Here is a 17,756-nt window from a genome sequence, read left to right as displayed (position 1 = left end):
AAAAGGACGGCCTAGGTAAACTTTGTCCAATTGAATACACCAAATGAAGAGAACACTTTCAAACTTGAGTAAGTTTGACTGGAAAAAACAAAGTATGATGCAGAACAGTCAGCTAAACAGCTAGAGTCCATTGAAGAACCCGCATATAAAAATGCGCCATTGGAACCAAGGTTATGGCTGTTACCATCAAACCTATAGCCTGAAGGACAAGTCTGGCTGGAGAAGGGTGAATAAGAATTTGCTGTACCTGAAACTTGACAGCCTCTCTTTCTTTATATCGTGTGGATGCAATCAGACTTACTCCATTCAACTGAGCACCTATTAACCCCATGCTCTATACAGATTGTAGATGAGATTTGATAATGTCGAATGAAATGCCTAGCCTTGGACAAAAGTTAGAGCCAACAGTTGCTAGACTGCTCTAGCAGATGCTTAGTTGAGGCGGTAGGGAGCCATCTAGATATGGAAACACTCGGAATCCCAGCAACCTCAGGTGAGATGCTACCACTACCATACACTTGGTAAAAATCCTTGGCAAAATCTGTGGTGAGACCAAAGGGCAGGGGCCTGAAGAGACATGGACTGTCCCCCAGCAGAAAGCACAGAAATCTTTGGGATTGTCTGTTCATCTTGACGGGGCAGTACACATCCTGAAGATCGATAGAGCACATCCAATCATTCTTGTGTAAAAACAGCAGGATGGATTGAACTGTGACCATCTGAACTGGACTTCCTCACAAATTTGGTTCCATTTGTTTAGATCCAGAATCGGTCTCAGGTCCCCATTCATTTTGGGCACTAAAATGTTCTTATTCTTCTTTGGTCTAGTGACCTCCTGGATGACTTCTCTAGCAGGATTATTAATCTCTTGAGCTACAGCTACCCTCCCAGTAGGTGGGATGTCGGGAAGCCTTTTTTGGTCGTGGAAATCTGGAAAAATGGCATGAACTTAAATCTGGATATTGCTTTTGGCACCCAAGAATCTTTTGCTGTAGAAGCCCAGGAGTCTAGGTGCAAAGGACAAGCACCCTTCCCCACCAACTGCCTTCAAAAGGAGGGCTGTTGGGCAACCCTTCAGAAGTGCTGAAAGGGTTCATTCAAAAAAGAAACTCGGAAACCCCGATTTTGCAGGCCTCCCCTGTCACAAGGATGGCATCATCCATTTGAAACCTCCCTTTCTGCCACTAAAGGAGTTGTCCCCGCATGAATTCAGTAAAGATCCTGGGACTTAATGAGACCACATTTTCTTGCCTCCTCTTTTATTCTGGGAAAAGGATAGTTAAGGGGTAGAAAAATATCCCTATGGCATACAGGGTTTTTCAATCTTGTTCACTTCAGGAAAGAGTTTTTCACTGTACGGCCAAACAAAGATGTTCCGTCAAAAGGAGCACTAATGAAAGAAGACTTGAAAGGCTGCGTAAACTCACATAAAAAAAAACACACATCCAGGCACGTTTCCTAATGGCTATGCCGGAACTGGCAGCCCATGAGGTACAGTCTACAGCATGGGATTTTAACCTCATAGATGCACTGGAAATGGATAATAAGAGTGGCCAGCTGCAAATAGGACCTGTTGTAGTCCTCCATGGACATGGTCTCCAAGAGGGATTTGGAGAGCTCCTTGGTCAAGTCTAGCTGTTGTCTTGTGAAGTGCGCCAAGTAATTCAGGGACCTTAAGGCAAAGGTTATTGATTAAAAAAAAAATGTGCTTTCCAAACCTGCACAATGTCCCATAGACTATCAGAGGGATGGACTAAAGAGCTCTGCTAGGCTAGCTCCTTCTTAATGGCCACCACCACCAACATAAGGACTACTTTGCTCCAATGTAATCTACCCTTTGCCAGTGATAAAATTGTATCTGGGTGTGAGGAAATGGGTTCAACACAACCCAGTTCTTTCCATGCCAGGTAAGATATTAAATTGACAAGATCATCTGCCAGGGGAGTCACAGAAAATGCAGATGGACTGGACCCAAAAAACTGACTTCTCTGGGAAGGGAGCATCTGAACACCATCCACCAGTCAAGGAGATCATCAGATCAAACACCAACACTCTTTGATCCGAGGGCTCCAAAACCATAGAATGGATCAAAGGAGGAGATAAGACTATGACAGAAGTGGACGGGAGACTCGCAGATCTGATGGAAGTCTGAAAAAAAACAGAGCAACTCTCATCCAAAGCTGAGCTCCAAAGAACTTCATCATCATCCTATCCACGTCATCCTTTGATAGACTTAAATGGAAGAGGTAAGTGATTTAGGCCTAGACTCTCTACTTGGCATACCTTGGAGAAAAGGGGACTAGAGCAGAGGAGAAAATGGTTTAATGGAAAACATGGGTGAACGGGTTTGAGGAGAGTTGGCTAAAAGAACAGTCTGATTCAAGGTTGTGGGATCAAAGTGCTTTCTCTTCTCAGATCTGAAGTTGTTTTTTTTGTGGAGGCTGAAGAAGAACAGGTCAATGCTGAAACTCTTCTGAGAAGGGGTGGGGATCTTTACAAGACTCCTTCACCCCCCCCAAGAGGACTTTGCAGGTTTGTGGGGGGGTTTAAGCCCTTGAAGAAGGTGGCAGCAGCATCCCTTAAGCACCAATTTATGACGTCTAACTACAAGTGCTCTAGAATTAAAGGCAGTACAAATGAAGCAGTAAGTATTGAGGTGTGATGCTCCAAGGCAGTAGATGCACTCCCTGTTGGCATCAGAATTGTGAATCTTAAGTCCACAGAGGTGCATTTTATAAAGCCTATTGTTTTTTTGGCTATTGCTAAAGAAAAATGGCAGGCCTTGAAGGGAAAAGGCAGGATTTTTTTTTTTTTATTAAAAGTAAAGCAGGCTGACAGCAATAGTAAAAAGAATACCCTCGTTAAGGGTAGAAAAATTGGTGAAAAAAAAAGAGACAGACCAGCTATAATACAGCAGAACTACCAAAAGGTAGTAAGGGGGACTAAAAGGGATATCAGACGAAAACTCGATTATTTAAACAATTAGGATAGGAAGGTGATAACCCCGCCACTGGGGATACACTAGCCAGTGCATTTCTTTGTGCTGGTCCCAAACCCGGATAAATGGGGAGGGTTGCGACAGGAAGGGCATCTGGCGTAAAACTTCGCCAAATCATTTCATGCAGACACCAGTAAATATTTCCATACCGGATAGGTCGAGGCCTGTGTTAACAACGACCGCCACCAGTACTGTTAGCCAACAGGGTACTGGTGGAAATTGGGCTACTGTTGGCCGAAGGAGAAGAGGCAGAAGGCATGGCCAAAGGCAGGAAGAGAGGAGAAAGGCTAGGACTGTGGTATTGAGGGTCTGGACTTTGAATGTTGGCAGTATGACTGGTATAGGGAGAGAGCAAGCTGATAATGGACAGAAGGAAGGCTGGTATATTGTGTTTGCAAGAGACCAGATGGAATGGGAGTAAGGCTAGGTGTATTGGAGGTGGGCTCAAATTGTTTTATCATGGTGTGGATGGGAGGAGAAATGGCGTAGGAGTTATTCTGAAGGAACAGTATGGTAAGAGTGTTTTGGAGGTGAAGAGTGTCGGATAGAGTGATGTTTATGAAGCTGGAAATTGATGGTGTAATGATGAATGTTGTTAGTGCATATGCTCCACAAGTTGGGTGTGCAGTGGATGAGAAAGAAAAATTTTTGGAGTGAATGGGATGAAGTGATGATGACTGCATCCAAGGGTGAGAGAGTGGCGATTGGAGCAGATTTCAATGGGCATGTTGGTGAAGGGAACAGAGGGAATGAGAAAGTGATGGGTAGGTATGGTGTTAAAGGAATGCAGAAGGTCAGATAGTAGTGGATTTTGCAAAAAGGATGGACATGGCTGTGGTAAATATGCATTTTAACAAGAGGGAGGAGCATAGGGTGACATACAAGAGTGGAGGAAGATGCACACAGGTGGATTATATCTTATGTAGGAGGGCCAGTTTGAGGGAAACTGGAGACTGTAAAGTGGTGACCGGAGAAAGCGTAGTTAGACAGCATAGGATGGTAGTTTGTAGGGTGACGTTGGTGATCAAGAAGAGGAGGAGTGTGAGGGCAGCACCAAGGATCAAATGGTGGAAACTGAAAAAGGGTAATTGGGAGGTGGAGTTCAGGGATGAGTTAAGACAGGCACTGGGTGGCAGTGAAGAGAGTTACCAAACAGCTGGGTAACTACAGTAAAGCTAGTAAGGGAGACAGCTAGAAAGGTGCTGGGTATCATATCTGGACAGAGAAGGATGACAAGGAGACATGGTGGTGGAATGAGGAAGTACAGGGGAGTATACAGACAAAGAGGAAGTGGGATTGTCAGAGAGATGAAGAAAGTAGACAGGAGTACAAGGAGATGAGGTGCATGGCAAAGAGAGAGGTGGTGAAGGCTAAGGCATATGAAGTGTTGTATGAAAGGTTGGACACTAAGGAGGGAGAAAAGGACCTGTACCGATTGACTAGACTAGACAGAGGGACCGAGCTAGGAAAGATGTGCAGCAGGTAAAGGTGATAAAAGATAATGAGGGAAACACACTCACAAGCGAGGAGTGTGTGTTGAGGAGATGGAAAAAAGAGTACTTTGAGGGGTTGATGAATGAAGAGAATGAGAGGGACAGAAAGTTGGATGATGTAGGGATAGTGAATCATGAAGTACAATGGATTAACAAGGAGGAAGTAAGGATAATTACAAAGAGAATGAAGAATGGAAAGGCTGTTGACCCAGATGACATACCTGTGGGAGCATGCAGGTGTTTAGGTGAAACGGCAGTGGAGTTTTTAACCAGATTGTTTAATGAAATCTTGGAAAGTGAGGTTGCCTGAGGAATGGAGAAAAAGTGTTTTGGTACAGATTTTTAAGAATAAGGGTGATGTGCAGAGCTGTAGTAACTACAGAGGGATTAAACTGATCAGTCACAGCATGAAGTTATGGGAAAGAGTAGTGGAAGCTAGGTTAAGAAGGGACGTGATGATTAGTGATAAACAGTATGGTTTCATGCCGGGAAAGAGCACTACAGATGCGATGGTTGCTCCGAGAGTGCTGATGGAGAAGTACAGAGAATGTCAAGAGTTGCATTGTGTTTTTGCAGACTTAAGAGAAAGCATATGACAGGGTGCCTAGAGAGAAGTTGTGGTATTGTATGAGGAAGTCAGGAGCGTCAGAGAAGTATGTAAGAGTGGTACAGGATATGTACGATGGTAGTGTGACAGCGGTGAGGTCTGCGGTGGGAGTGACGGATGCGTTTAAGGTGCAGGTGGGGTTGGATCAGCTCTGAGCCCTTTCTTATTTGCAATGGTGATGGGCAGGTTGACAGACGAAATCAGACAGGAGTCCCCGTGGACCATGATGTTTGCAGATGACATTATTATCATCTGTAGTGAGAGTAGGGAACAGGTGGAGAAGACCCTGGAGAGATGGAGATATACTCTAGAGAGAAGAGGAATGAAGGTCAGCAGGACTAAGACAGAATATAGGTGTGTGAATGAGAGGGAGGATAGAGGAATGGTGAGGATGCAAGGAGTAGAGGTGGCGAAGGTAGATGAGCTTAAATACTTAGGGTCAATAGTTCAGAGTAACGGTGAGTGTGCAAGAGAGGTGAAGAACAGAGTACAGGCATAATGGAGTGGGTGGAGAAGAGTGTCAGGAGTGATTTGTAACAGACGAGTACCTGTAAGAGTGAAAGGGAAGGTCTACAAGAGGGTAGTGAGACCAGCTGTGTTATAAGGGTTGGAGACAGTGGCATTGACAAAAAGGCAGGAGTTTGAGCTGGATGTGGCAGAGTTAAAGATGTTAAGATTTGCACTGGGTGTGACGAGGGTGGATAGGATTAGGAAGAAGCATATTAGAGAGTCAGACCAGGTTGGAAGGTTTGGAGACAAAGCCAGAGAGGCAAGATTATGCTGGTTTGGACATGTGCCGAGGACGGATGCTGAGTCTATTGGGAAAAAGATGGTGGTAAGGATGAAGCTACCAGGTAACAGCAAAAGAGGAAGGCCTAAGATAAGGTTTATGGATGCAGAGGGCAGGAAGAAATGGAAACAGGTGATCCGCTGTGGTGACTCCTAACGGGAACAGCCGAAAGAAGATGACGAGAGGAGGGTGGTAATTACAGAAGTATAGATAAAAGGCCTTTAAAAAGATTTTGCTAGTCACAAAAACTGCAAAAATACCAAAAATAGTTGTCAAAGAAGGATCCACATCTGCACAAGATGGCAGCAAACGAGATCGGAGGCACTGCTAGTTGACGGAGCCATTGTGGGTAGGGAGTGGAGCTCAAACTGGATCTGAAAGTCTAGTTATGCAGCCAAGTTGGATCAGAGGTCAGATCTGATAGACTGCTGAAAAACGAATGAAAAAGGACATCAGATTAATACAACAGTTGCGAATGAAAAATTATGCTGTAATGTAATTTACATAAAATTTAACTTCTGCATTTACCAAGGTCACACACAAAACACTGATCAATAAAGATTAGTAGCAACTTTTTGATAACTCTAGAGCACAAAAACTTTTAGCACAGCAACTCAGAAAACAAAGTAGAAAGAGCTGTCGCCAAGCTTAGGAAGCCTATAACAAGGATATCCTGTAGAGGTATTAGAAATACTTCAGAAATTCTATGAAAGTCTGTAAAAATCAGAGAAATATTGAAATAAAAGATGGAGATGTTTATGGAAGAATTAATTATGGCAAGGTTAGAGGCTCAAATACTAACAGTATAGGAGATGCAAATTGTGATGTATAATCATTCCACAGCCAAGTCCCCAGGAAAAGATGGTATTCCTGTGAAGTCTGGAAACTTTGCTGGAAAAAAATGATGACCTGGAAGGCTTTAACAGTATTTGAAGAGGGGAGAAATACCAACATACTGTTTAGAAAGCAGTGGTAGCTGTAATAACTAAAGAGGGTAAAGACCGCTCAGATCCAGATTCATACAGGCCCATTTCTACACTAAACCATGACTATAAAGTGTTTAGGTCTATAATGGCTAAAAGAATAGCAAAGGTGATGCACAACTGATAGATATAATCAATGTGGTTTTGTGGAGGGAGGCAAACATTTGACAAAGTAACAGAATATTGATGATACAGAGGGAAGCAGAATGTAAGAAAATACCACTGTTGTTAGTGGAATTTATGAGCAAGTTAATAAAGCATTTGCATTCCCTGATAAAAATTATAAGGTTGATTAGGAGGATTTATGAGGGATCAGAGGCAAAGTAGGTGGGTTCCTCTCTAACAATTTATGCTTGAGCACAGGGACCATGCAAGGGTGTCATTTTTTCTCCTTTATTATTTACATTATATTTAGAACTACCTGAAAGTATAATAAGGAACTCAGAAATTCAAAAATATCTGGCTTTATTTGCAGATGATATATTATAGCAGATAAAACCAGAAAGGGGACGTCTCACTGTTCTGGAACATTTTGAGACAATTTAAAATATTTTCGGGGAAAAAAATTAATGAAGGTAAAACAAAGGTGATCTCCGTAAATTATGTATCGACAGTGAAATTGGTTCAGCAATATCCATACTTACGGGGACATGATAAAATAGAGCACTAAGGAGTATGGATTAAAAAAAAAAAAGCAACAACATACCAGCATGGCAGCTAAAGGGATATGCAGGAAGAGACTAAACAAATGGCAATACAAATAGTGAGAAATCGGAAGCTCTGTTATATGGCTATGGACAGTAAGATACAAGCAGTTAAAATGTTTTAAGCCATTTAGTGTTATACACAGGTCAGACATTTTTATCAACCAGATGAGAAATTGTGCATAGCAATTAATAAAGAGCTGAAGAATTTATCTGGGAGGGGAAATGGCAAGAGTCCAGTGGGATAAGAGGATTCTTCTAATATAGTAAGGTGGATTGGGATTACCCAATTTAACAGGCTATTTCAGAGCTACACTGTTAAGGCACAAGCAGAAACCTATAACTCAAAGTGGAAAGGGATGATGATGAAATGGGGGGGGGTCAAGAAACAAGGAAACTAGGATTCAGATCTTTAAGGAGAACAGCAACAAATCATACAGAATATTATATTCATAAAGTAGCAGAAAGTATTCCAAGCCAACATGAAAAATGGAGGAGAGAGATTCTGCCAATGGGGCTGGCTGCAATTAGGGATGCAGACAACAGGGGGCTGGAATTTATTGGAGAAAACTGGCAAAGGAACAAAGGTGTTGGGATGAAATAATTAGACAGAGAAAGGTAATATGGAAAAACACTAATAATTTATTTGGACTACAGGTTAGATTATCTTCCCTATAAAGGACTGATAGAGTGTAGGCAGAGAAAGAAATTGAAATTAAGGGGGGGGGGGGCTAAATAAAAGAATCTATAACAGAAGCTGCTGTTAAAAGGGAATAATTAGTACAGCATATAAACTACTGCATGATAACCAAGAATCAGAGGAGGTTAGAAGCAGAGCAACTGGAAGAAACCTATGCAAATACAGGGAGGACATGCAGACTCTGCACAGAAAGCACCGTAGCAAAGAATCTAACCTGGGAACCTCTTGCTTTAAGTAAGACAGCAATACTATCCGCTGCGTCGCCTCTCAAACATACCAATCTAAACATGCTGTTCCGTCAAGCAGAAAAAATAAATGACCAATGGCAGATCCTGGGAACTGTGTCACAAATGTTTTACAACTATTAGCAAAGGCCTATGGCATCATATTTACACCATCAAAAATCATCATGCCAAACACTTCAAATACACAGTCAAATTCTAATCATTTGTTAGAATTCTGAAATATAGTGGCTACATTTCAGTAGCACAAATGGAAAAATAAACCCAACTGATGCATGTCATGAAAGCTGCAGTCATACAAAGGATATCAAAAAGGGGAGAAATTTAAGTTTACCTTATCTTTCTAAGCCCATCTGAAGCAAGATGGCAGTTCAATACAATAGAAAATTACTGCACCCGTTTTGCAATATCCAAGCAGATACATGATGTATATGAAAAACAAATCTCATGAGTATATATATATATATATATATATATATATATATATATATATATATATATATATATATATATATAAACAGATAACCATTAAAACAATCTGTATTATGCCACAACACGATACATACACAAAACACACCAATTGCTCAGTGAAAAAGTAACTCTGTGCCACTTACAGTATACACATTCCTTTTCCCTAGTTTCTGAAAGTAACAAAATTTACTCCTCTGTTTAAACTACCAAGTGCCGTACAATGTGCCAAGCATCCTACGACATAACCAGGTTAAAACCCCATAAACTAAAAACACATTCTGTAACAAACAAAAACTTGCAATATATCTCACAATGTAAAAAATCTCAGAATAAAATGCCATTGTCAAGCAGCTGTGAATATCAGTCACAAATACACTGAACATTTAAGGCTAAAACTGTAGTCAGTAGAGATACCAAGGCTAGAACAGTGGGCCTTTAATAACCACTTCTACATGTCCTCAGTAAGTGAAAGTGTGGTTTTATGTAATTCTTAGTTTCTGGGAGTAATACAAACATCAGAACCTACACACCCAATAGTAAGATTTAAAATCTCACAAAGAACATCCTACACGGTAATTACAGTGTACACAGTCTATGGTGTTTGATTTAGGATGCTGCCTGATGAACGTGAGTAAGTTAGAGCCTGCCATGCACTTAAGAGTACTTCACATAATCCACAAGCAAAGCCAGTTCACATATATTTTACTGTAGAGCTGCTACAACATAACATAGCATTTGCATTCAGCCAGATGAGATAACTCAAAACCAAGCAAGGAACCAGTGACACTACTACATGCCCTAAACACAATTTACAATGAAAATGTAATTTAAGAATTTACTTGAATAATCAGAGTGCTAGTTTTAAACTCTATTCTATGCAGGAAGGGATCAAATCTGCAGACACAAATTTACAGTGTTCCAGATAAGAATCATCCTTCACATCACTGCATTTACCCAATAACCCTAGGTTTTGCTCAATTTTCACTTAATAGTGGGTGACAAAAATGAGAAAACAGCAAATACACACGCATTTAAGCCAGACTTACCCAATTAAAAGTATGCAATAAAAATTTTGTTTGTGTAAGTGCAGTACAAAGTACTTGTACACACATCCTCAAACATAGGTTCATAGGTAGGTACAAGGCTATCGGCCCAAGGGCCTAAGTAAGCCTAAACAACAAGGTTCACTGGCTTACGCCACCCAAGAAAGTTATTTTCCTGTGGCCCTGCTGAGCAGAGCCACAGAAGCGACCCCCGGGGTAAGAGTGGATGGGAAATAGCACAGCATTCATACCCCCACACACACACACACACACACACACACACTAAACTACCTATTAAGCACTGCAATGGACACTCAAAACATAGACTAAGCAATTAAAAAAAATAAATAAATAAAATAAGGATATATACAAAAATGTCAACAAGGACACACATCAGTATGACTTCTGATCTATATAGCAGACTAACTCACCATGATATGGTCATTTTTTTCCCTCTAAAGCTTTGTCAGCACGATGTGCACCATGATATGGTCATTTTTTTTCCCTCTAAAGCTTTGTCAGCACCGTGTGCACTCTGGACATTCTGCTATGTAACATACATTAACCCTAGAATACACACAGTACACTGTCTCATAGCCTAAAGGACATACATAACAGCTTTACAGAATTTGTAATGCACATACAAACAATCAGTAGATGACCTACTATACAATCTTGTGCTTTAGAAGCAAGACAGATAATACCCAAACCATATCAAACACTAAATGCATCTAGAAAGTAAAAAATAATTTCCAAAAGGAGTAACAGAGATGAACTAATCATTTAACACCGATAACTGCAGCGGCAAGATGCAGGCATTTCTAAATCTATACAATACCAGTGAGACAGCATACCAACCTTACTAAAACAGAGAAATAGGCTGCAAGTATAAAATCAATGTACAGCCAGTCAAATGTAGTTATTAAAGTGTCTTTTCTCAGATTTTGTTCTTGAATAACTCACAGGTGCAAAGGAAGTTTTTTTGTTTTTTAATAAAGTCATGTACTGAGTTTAGTTCAGCTTTTCATCAATTCGATACATTTATCTAAACACAACTATAACTCAGCCAATCCAAAGTGAGGTAAAATAGTTTACTTAAATAGTGAAAATATTAACATTTACTGCACCAAGAAGAAATTGCAAGTTACACTGCACTATACTTTCAGTCACACTGGTAAACTATATTTTCAGTCAATTCCATCTGAAAATGGAGCAGGTGCACCCCCCCCCCAACTCTATCCGACTCCAGCACAATTAAACAATGTAGTGCCCAACGGGTCCCTATTAATTATTTGAGCTTTTCAAAGTTCAAATGGCATATGGTCAACACCACACGATTGAATTTTGAAAAGCTTGATGGTTAAAAGCAACGGCTCTGTACTGCGCCGAATGGGAAATTTTCCCTGTTCTGCACTGAAGTGCGATCTAGGAGTTGGTATATTTAAGTAGGGGGGGCTTGCCCCCCTGCTCAGAGCATTCAGGTAAGTAGGTATTAGGCTATTGGCCCTAGGGCCTAAATAAGCCTAGCCAAAAAGGTACCCTGGCTTTCGCCACCCAAGAAAATTATTTTCTTGTGCCCCAGTCAAGCAGAGCCACAGAAGTGATCCCTATGGCGAACTTCCTATTTCCCATCCAAACATCAAGATTTTTCTTGAAGAGTGCTAATGAGGAGCTCTGTCTTGACATAGATAGGTAGTCTGTTCCAGAGTATGGGAAGTCGCTGGAACAGGAATCTATCCCTCCAGCATATTCTGTTTATTGTGGTGACAAGGTTTAGGTCCCTAGAGTGTGTAGCTTGGAGGGACTAGGATTTCAAGTTTTTCTTTTAATTTTTTTTATTATATTTTCGAAACTTTGAATATAGACCCGTGCCTAACATATAAAGACCTATCGTGAAAAATAACAAACTGCTCCTCTTTCTGATCCTCTGCCATGATTTCTGTTACAAAACTGATCTGGTTATTAATGGGAATTTTGTTTTTTGAAGGGGGGGGTAGACCTCAACTGTCTAGATTTTGGACAAATATTCCCATTTGCAGGGGTAAATCCCACCTGAAATGGTGTAACTATTTTTAGAGGTATGCCCCCATTTTCAAACTTGACTTACCCCTTTACACGGTTTCTGAATCCCAATGATCACACGCAAATTTTGATGCTACCGAGTACACAGAAAATAATAAAAAAAAAAAAACACACACTTCTTGTTGTCTTTTGGCTTTTCCCAGTTAGGGGTCACCGCATGATTGGCTGTAGATTTGTTGTCAAAACGCCGAGGTAAAAAAACACACTAAGTGACCAATATATTAATGGCACCAGTAAATTAATATACAGTTGTATCTCTTCTTTTCAGAATCAAAGCTAAAAAGATATTTGGTGGTAGAATTTTGCAAAATAGTTTGTAATCTACAAGTGTATTACCTCGCACTTAGTTCTGCTTCCTCGCACTTAGGATATCGAGGAAGACTGACAGGCATGCTAATTCGCATGTCAGTTTATGTAAACTGACAAATATTCAGGCACTCAAACTCCATCCTCTGATAAATTATTTTTTCAGGGGCGCAAGCCCCCTGCACCCCCTGTGGGGGCACTACACCCGCCACATCCCCGCTGCCTTGCAAACGCTACTCCTTAAAGCAGTTAAAATGTAGCAGTATCGTTTCGAGAAATGGTGTTAACTCTGCTTGATTGACTGACTAAACATGATTTACTGCACGCATTTTGGTTTTTAATGTCCCTGATAAAACATTTCACTGCTGGTACTGAATGAAGTTTTATGTCCCTAATACAACATTACATTAAATGTCATTTGGATTGCCATCGGCATATATGCTGAATATTAATTACATTATGTCCCTAATACAACATTACATTAAATGTCATTTGGATTGCCATCGGCATATATGCTGAATATTAATTACATTCCAGTCCACACACTGTTGAATATCATACTACTGCTCTCTCCACAGGGCTGGAGGCATGTTTGGGGAGGGTTTTGCTACTGCGCATCCTGCAAGGTACTACACCTGTGGATTACCAAACAGTTTACTGAATTTACAGATTTTACATCTGTGACGATGTACTTATTCTTTCATCTGGTTTATTTGTAGTATCCCACCTTACTACTGGAAGCGGAAAGAGGTGTGTGATATTCACTACTCACATTTCATTCTAAATTAGATGTCCAGGTTTTTAAGATATATAAACCTAACAGGCCTTTGTACCCACCTTTAATGTTTACAGGTTAAGAGGGAGCTGTAGTTCCCTACCCTCTATGAGGCCTGCCTAAATATGCAACAATGCAGGAAAAAAAAAAACGCTACACAATGCATAAGAAAACCATAAAATGTTACACAAATCTAACCAACTTTATTGCTGTACCAAGTCACTGCCCCAGTCAAAAATTAAACACAAAATGCTGTTTTGCAACTAGCATCCCAGTTCTTCACAGACTGAATTATGTTTACCCAATGCCTACACTATTCACAAAATGCAAATACCTTAAGAGTTTCGTTCAATCACATTACGTGCATACACTTGCATCTGATATACTGTTAACACTACTGTATCAGTACTACCACTGAAAACAAGACTGTCTAACACACAAGATGGCAGTCCAGGTCCTGAAGTTAAGTGTGAATGCTTAACTTATAAGCTTCCCATGACACGCAATCTTACATATAGTTTATATTTTTTTGCATAGCAAACTATTGCATAAAATATATATTACTTTCCAGGAGCATACTGGGGGCAAGTAACTTAGTTACAAATCAGCAATCCTGGAAACACTAGGATGTCTTCTAGATAGAACAGGATTTCTATACCAGGACCACTCAAAACTGAAAGCAAAGAGCCTTCACCAAAACACAAGAGTGCTACGGAACAATTACTTCATATACATTCCTCAGCATACAGGACCCAAACTAAGGAAGAAGAAAACAAAACATCCACCCACATACATTTAATTAGCATAACTCGAGCCTATGGGAGCAGTTAACGGCTATTGGCCATTTCTACAGTCAATTACATACAACTTTAATGTTTAGCTACAGTGGGGGTCCTTTTTTCCGGTACGCAGAGTTTAATACAAGCATAGACAAACAACACATACACACTAAACAAGTCATCATATAAACACTTTCACAATCTTCTGCCTTGGCAGGCAAGAACAGAAACACTAATATTTTTCTGCTTTAGTGATTCTTAAAACCCAACAGGTTCATGTTTCACATTCGATCATTAACGAAATAATTCACTTTCTATAAAAAATAAATAAATAACCGAAAGCCTGCCTATCTCACATCGTTAACAGGGCCTTAGAAACTCTTTACCTGCCTGTAATTTTCAGTCTTGCAGATGACACAATCGGTAGTAGTAACAACAAACCGGTAGACCACTTTCACTCCCCTCCCTGTTGACTACAGCTAGAAGTATAAAATGACGTCTTATGCCACGTCTCCAAACGTGCCCATTTTGACGGTGTGACGTCATCACGCCAGTTGAAAGGCAAGGAAAGTGGTTGGGGGTGTGGCAGGCGTTGTTTTGCTTTTGCAGGTTTTTCTTCTAAACTCTTTGAAAGTATCACATCCTTTTTTCACACCAATGTGGGTTAAATGGACAAAAGCATATGACTCACTAATAGACGTGACACCGGTAATTTGCTTAATTGTTTTGCTTTATTTGACAAAGCTTTTGACACAATTCTCCATTCAGGCATGGTAGAAAAAGAAATAAACTAAGCCAGTATCACCCACTGGCTCACAGATAAAACGTAGGAAATCAAAATAGGGGAAGTTATCTCCACAAAGAGAACCGTCATTTGCAGAGTCTACGTGGTTTTGTACTGGCACCACTTCTGTTTGGCATTTTCTCTTCTGAAAGTAACAAAGGGCTCTGTCTAATTAAGTTTGCGGATGACGGCAAGCTAAGAGAAGTCACTGAATCCCGAAATGACATAGCCCGTGTCAAAATCAAGGACGGAAACCAAAAACTGCATTACTGTATCCTTCGGGAAGTTTTCTTCTCCAGGGGATTACCATATTGACAATATGCTTCAAAGAGTTTTCTCCAGTTCATCATGATTTGGGAACGTATATGATCAGTGTTCTAACTTTTGACCAACTGAGTCCATTATCATAAGAAAGCCTTTCTATACTGAACAGCTTATTGTGTCTAGATCTAGGGATGTCAATGTCCCCCTTTACCCAGCCCTTATTAGGCCAGCCTTTAAGTATAATTCCCCTTTGGAATGTATCCAGACACATGCAACAACGGGAATGCCCACAGATATACCTTAACAAAAGGATGCAAGGCCTAAACAACATACCCGAGTTACACGGGTAAAGTCCTGTCACTCTACTTGGTATCTTACAGACTGGCGACTGCTTAAAAGGCAACCTGTGTCTGGCATAAAAAAAGCTCATCCCTGTCCAGCTTCAAGCGTAACTTGAATCTGTGGATGGGAAACAGAACATTTACCTCAGGACTGCTCCATGCACTCCTAATGGACAGAAGCAGTTCCTAAATGCTTTATTCCATTCATGGGTCCCCTCAAATTATCTATGGCATGATCCCAGTTATTATCATTAGGGGTAAAATATAATTATCAACCAAGGGATGGGTAAGGCCAGTCTCTAACCAAAGTTTTATTCGAGCATAAAAAGGAAATTGGCTAGGCTTAAAATGGCCCACAAGGGCAGCTAGCCTAGTACTTACCTATGAACCTATAATGTCAAACTCAATGAAATCAAGTTCAGCAATGTTTATAATGTCTACACTCCACAAAACATCATACAAAATTAAATTACTATTACTGTGTGCTTGATTTCAGAAAGTCCCCATTAGACGGTGAAGTAGAAAAATGATGAATAAACAACATAGAAAACCTTGTATGTGATTGTTTATACATATCTAGGGAAAATCAAGCTTATGGAAACATTTGCCAGCCACAGACTCTGACAGGCTATCTCACTTAGAGAGATTAAATGAGGTGCTGGCAATATGCCTGGGACTAATGGCAATACCTTGGGCTGCCTTAACATAGTTCAATAGATTGAAAGTCTTTGTAGAATAGCTACTGCAGGCAGAGCTGGATCATGGTCAAATGGGGCCCTAGGCAGGCTAATGGACCCCCTCAGCTATACCAATATCCCATTCCTTTTGTCTTCTCAATTACCATAAAACACTATATAATTATGTCAGTGAGCATATTTTCTTCTTTGCTTTTATGGTGATCACACAGATTTGCATTTAACTTTTATTTCAGATTTTACAACAAATACACTGACATCCATTTGCTAAACAAAACGAATACATTTCACATTGAAAACAATCTTATCTTAAGCAACAGCAAACATCTGTTGCTTAACCAACATTGCGAGGTGCAGTCGTGCAGCAGTTAATGTTGTCACCTCAGAGCAAGAGGTTCTCCAGTTCAATTCTTGGCTGGGGTGCCTTCTGTGTGAAGGCTGCATGCCCTCCCTGCATTTGAATGGGTTTCCTCTGGGTACTCAGGTTTCCTCCCACATTTCAAAGACATGCGTCTGGAGAATTTTTCCCCTGGCCCTCCACTGAAAATTGTCTCGTTCCAAGTCAGACTTTTCTGGTCAACAAATGTTAAATAAATAATAAATAAATAATCTATTCCCTTGACACTCTCGCTTATTGAAAATGCATCTAACAATCCATTAAATTACAAGATACTGGGGGGATTCATAGTCAAGCAGCATATAGTAAAAAATAATTTGCTGCTATGTGAAAGATGCAGGAATTCAAAAGTCAAATGTGTACTGTGTTTGCTAACAGCATGGGCCAGCCGACTGGATGCAAGTGTCCCTTTTCAGAAGCAGTCCAGGAGCACTGTGTGGTCAAGTGACTTAACTCTCACAGAAGATAAAGGCTGAGGAAAACAAACCCTCTACTACAAGAAGTAGCACATTAACAACTAACAGCTTTACTTGTCTGCACTAAGAGCCAGAAAAACATGGCTCATTTCTTACCTGTGTGCATGTAAAAAAAAATAAGATAAAATAAAACGGTATTAATTTTAACACTAAACTTGTAGACTTCATGATATCCAGTTTATTCATAGTGAAATAAACACACTGTCAGCAGTCATCAAAATAAGGAAAAAAAGGATCATACTCAAGGAACATGGCTCATATTATGACTATCTATATATATATATATATATTATATATATATATATATATTTATATTTACTACAATCAATTCCCTTACACCATGACTAGTCTGGGGTGTAGGAACCAAGTATTTACATATGTACATAAATACATACATTTGTGTGTATACAGTACACTTACACAGAGTGGCAATCAAATACAGCACCTTGTATGGTTCTGCACAAATTAGAAGTTGCTAGTAATCGAATAAGTATATAAGCAATTGAACAAGAAGTGTATTTCAGATTGCTGAAGTGAAAACAATACAGTGCAACCCATTATACACTCGTGCCCTCCCAACCTCTTAGCTCAAGAATCAGAGACAACCACTCAAATTCAGGAACAGATGTTAAACATTGATCTTAATTACGTAGACAGTTGCTAACATAGCAGGTTTTGCATTAGCAAATATTTTCTGAAGGGCATGAAGTTTGAAATTCAGTTTCTCATTATTTTTTCACTGCAGTCCACAGGACATTACCAGAAAGCCACACATTTCATGAGGAACATACTACAAATATGCTGCTGAACCAACAATAGCTTCTGA

At 40.1% G+C, this 17,756-nt stretch overlaps 1 protein-coding gene across 2 annotated transcripts in view; it reads right to left on the bottom strand.

The window, feature by feature from the left end:
* Positions 1-14,474, bottom strand: part of STX5 (syntaxin 5) — a 699,464-nt gene extending 684,990 nt beyond the window's left edge. Inside the window, exon 1 of one of the 2 annotated variants that reach the window (XM_044075745.1) lies at positions 14,360-14,474. The gene's annotated coding sequence lies outside the window, so the exon portion shown is untranslated. The remainder of the gene's footprint in view (positions 1-14,359) is intronic. The other variant, XM_044075746.1, reaches the window with a different exon arrangement.
* Between the last annotated feature and the right edge of the window lie 3,282 nt (positions 14,475-17,756).

The sequence above is a fragment of the Protopterus annectens genome, chromosome 6.part1, assembly GCF_019279795.1.
Source record: "Protopterus annectens isolate FY-2018-M chromosome 6.part1, PAN1.0, whole genome shotgun sequence".
In the NCBI taxonomy this organism is placed as follows: Eukaryota; Metazoa; Chordata; order Ceratodontiformes; family Protopteridae; genus Protopterus; species Protopterus annectens.
Note: the sequence above shows the minus strand (reverse complement) of the source record. Positions and strands in the feature narration are given on the sequence as shown.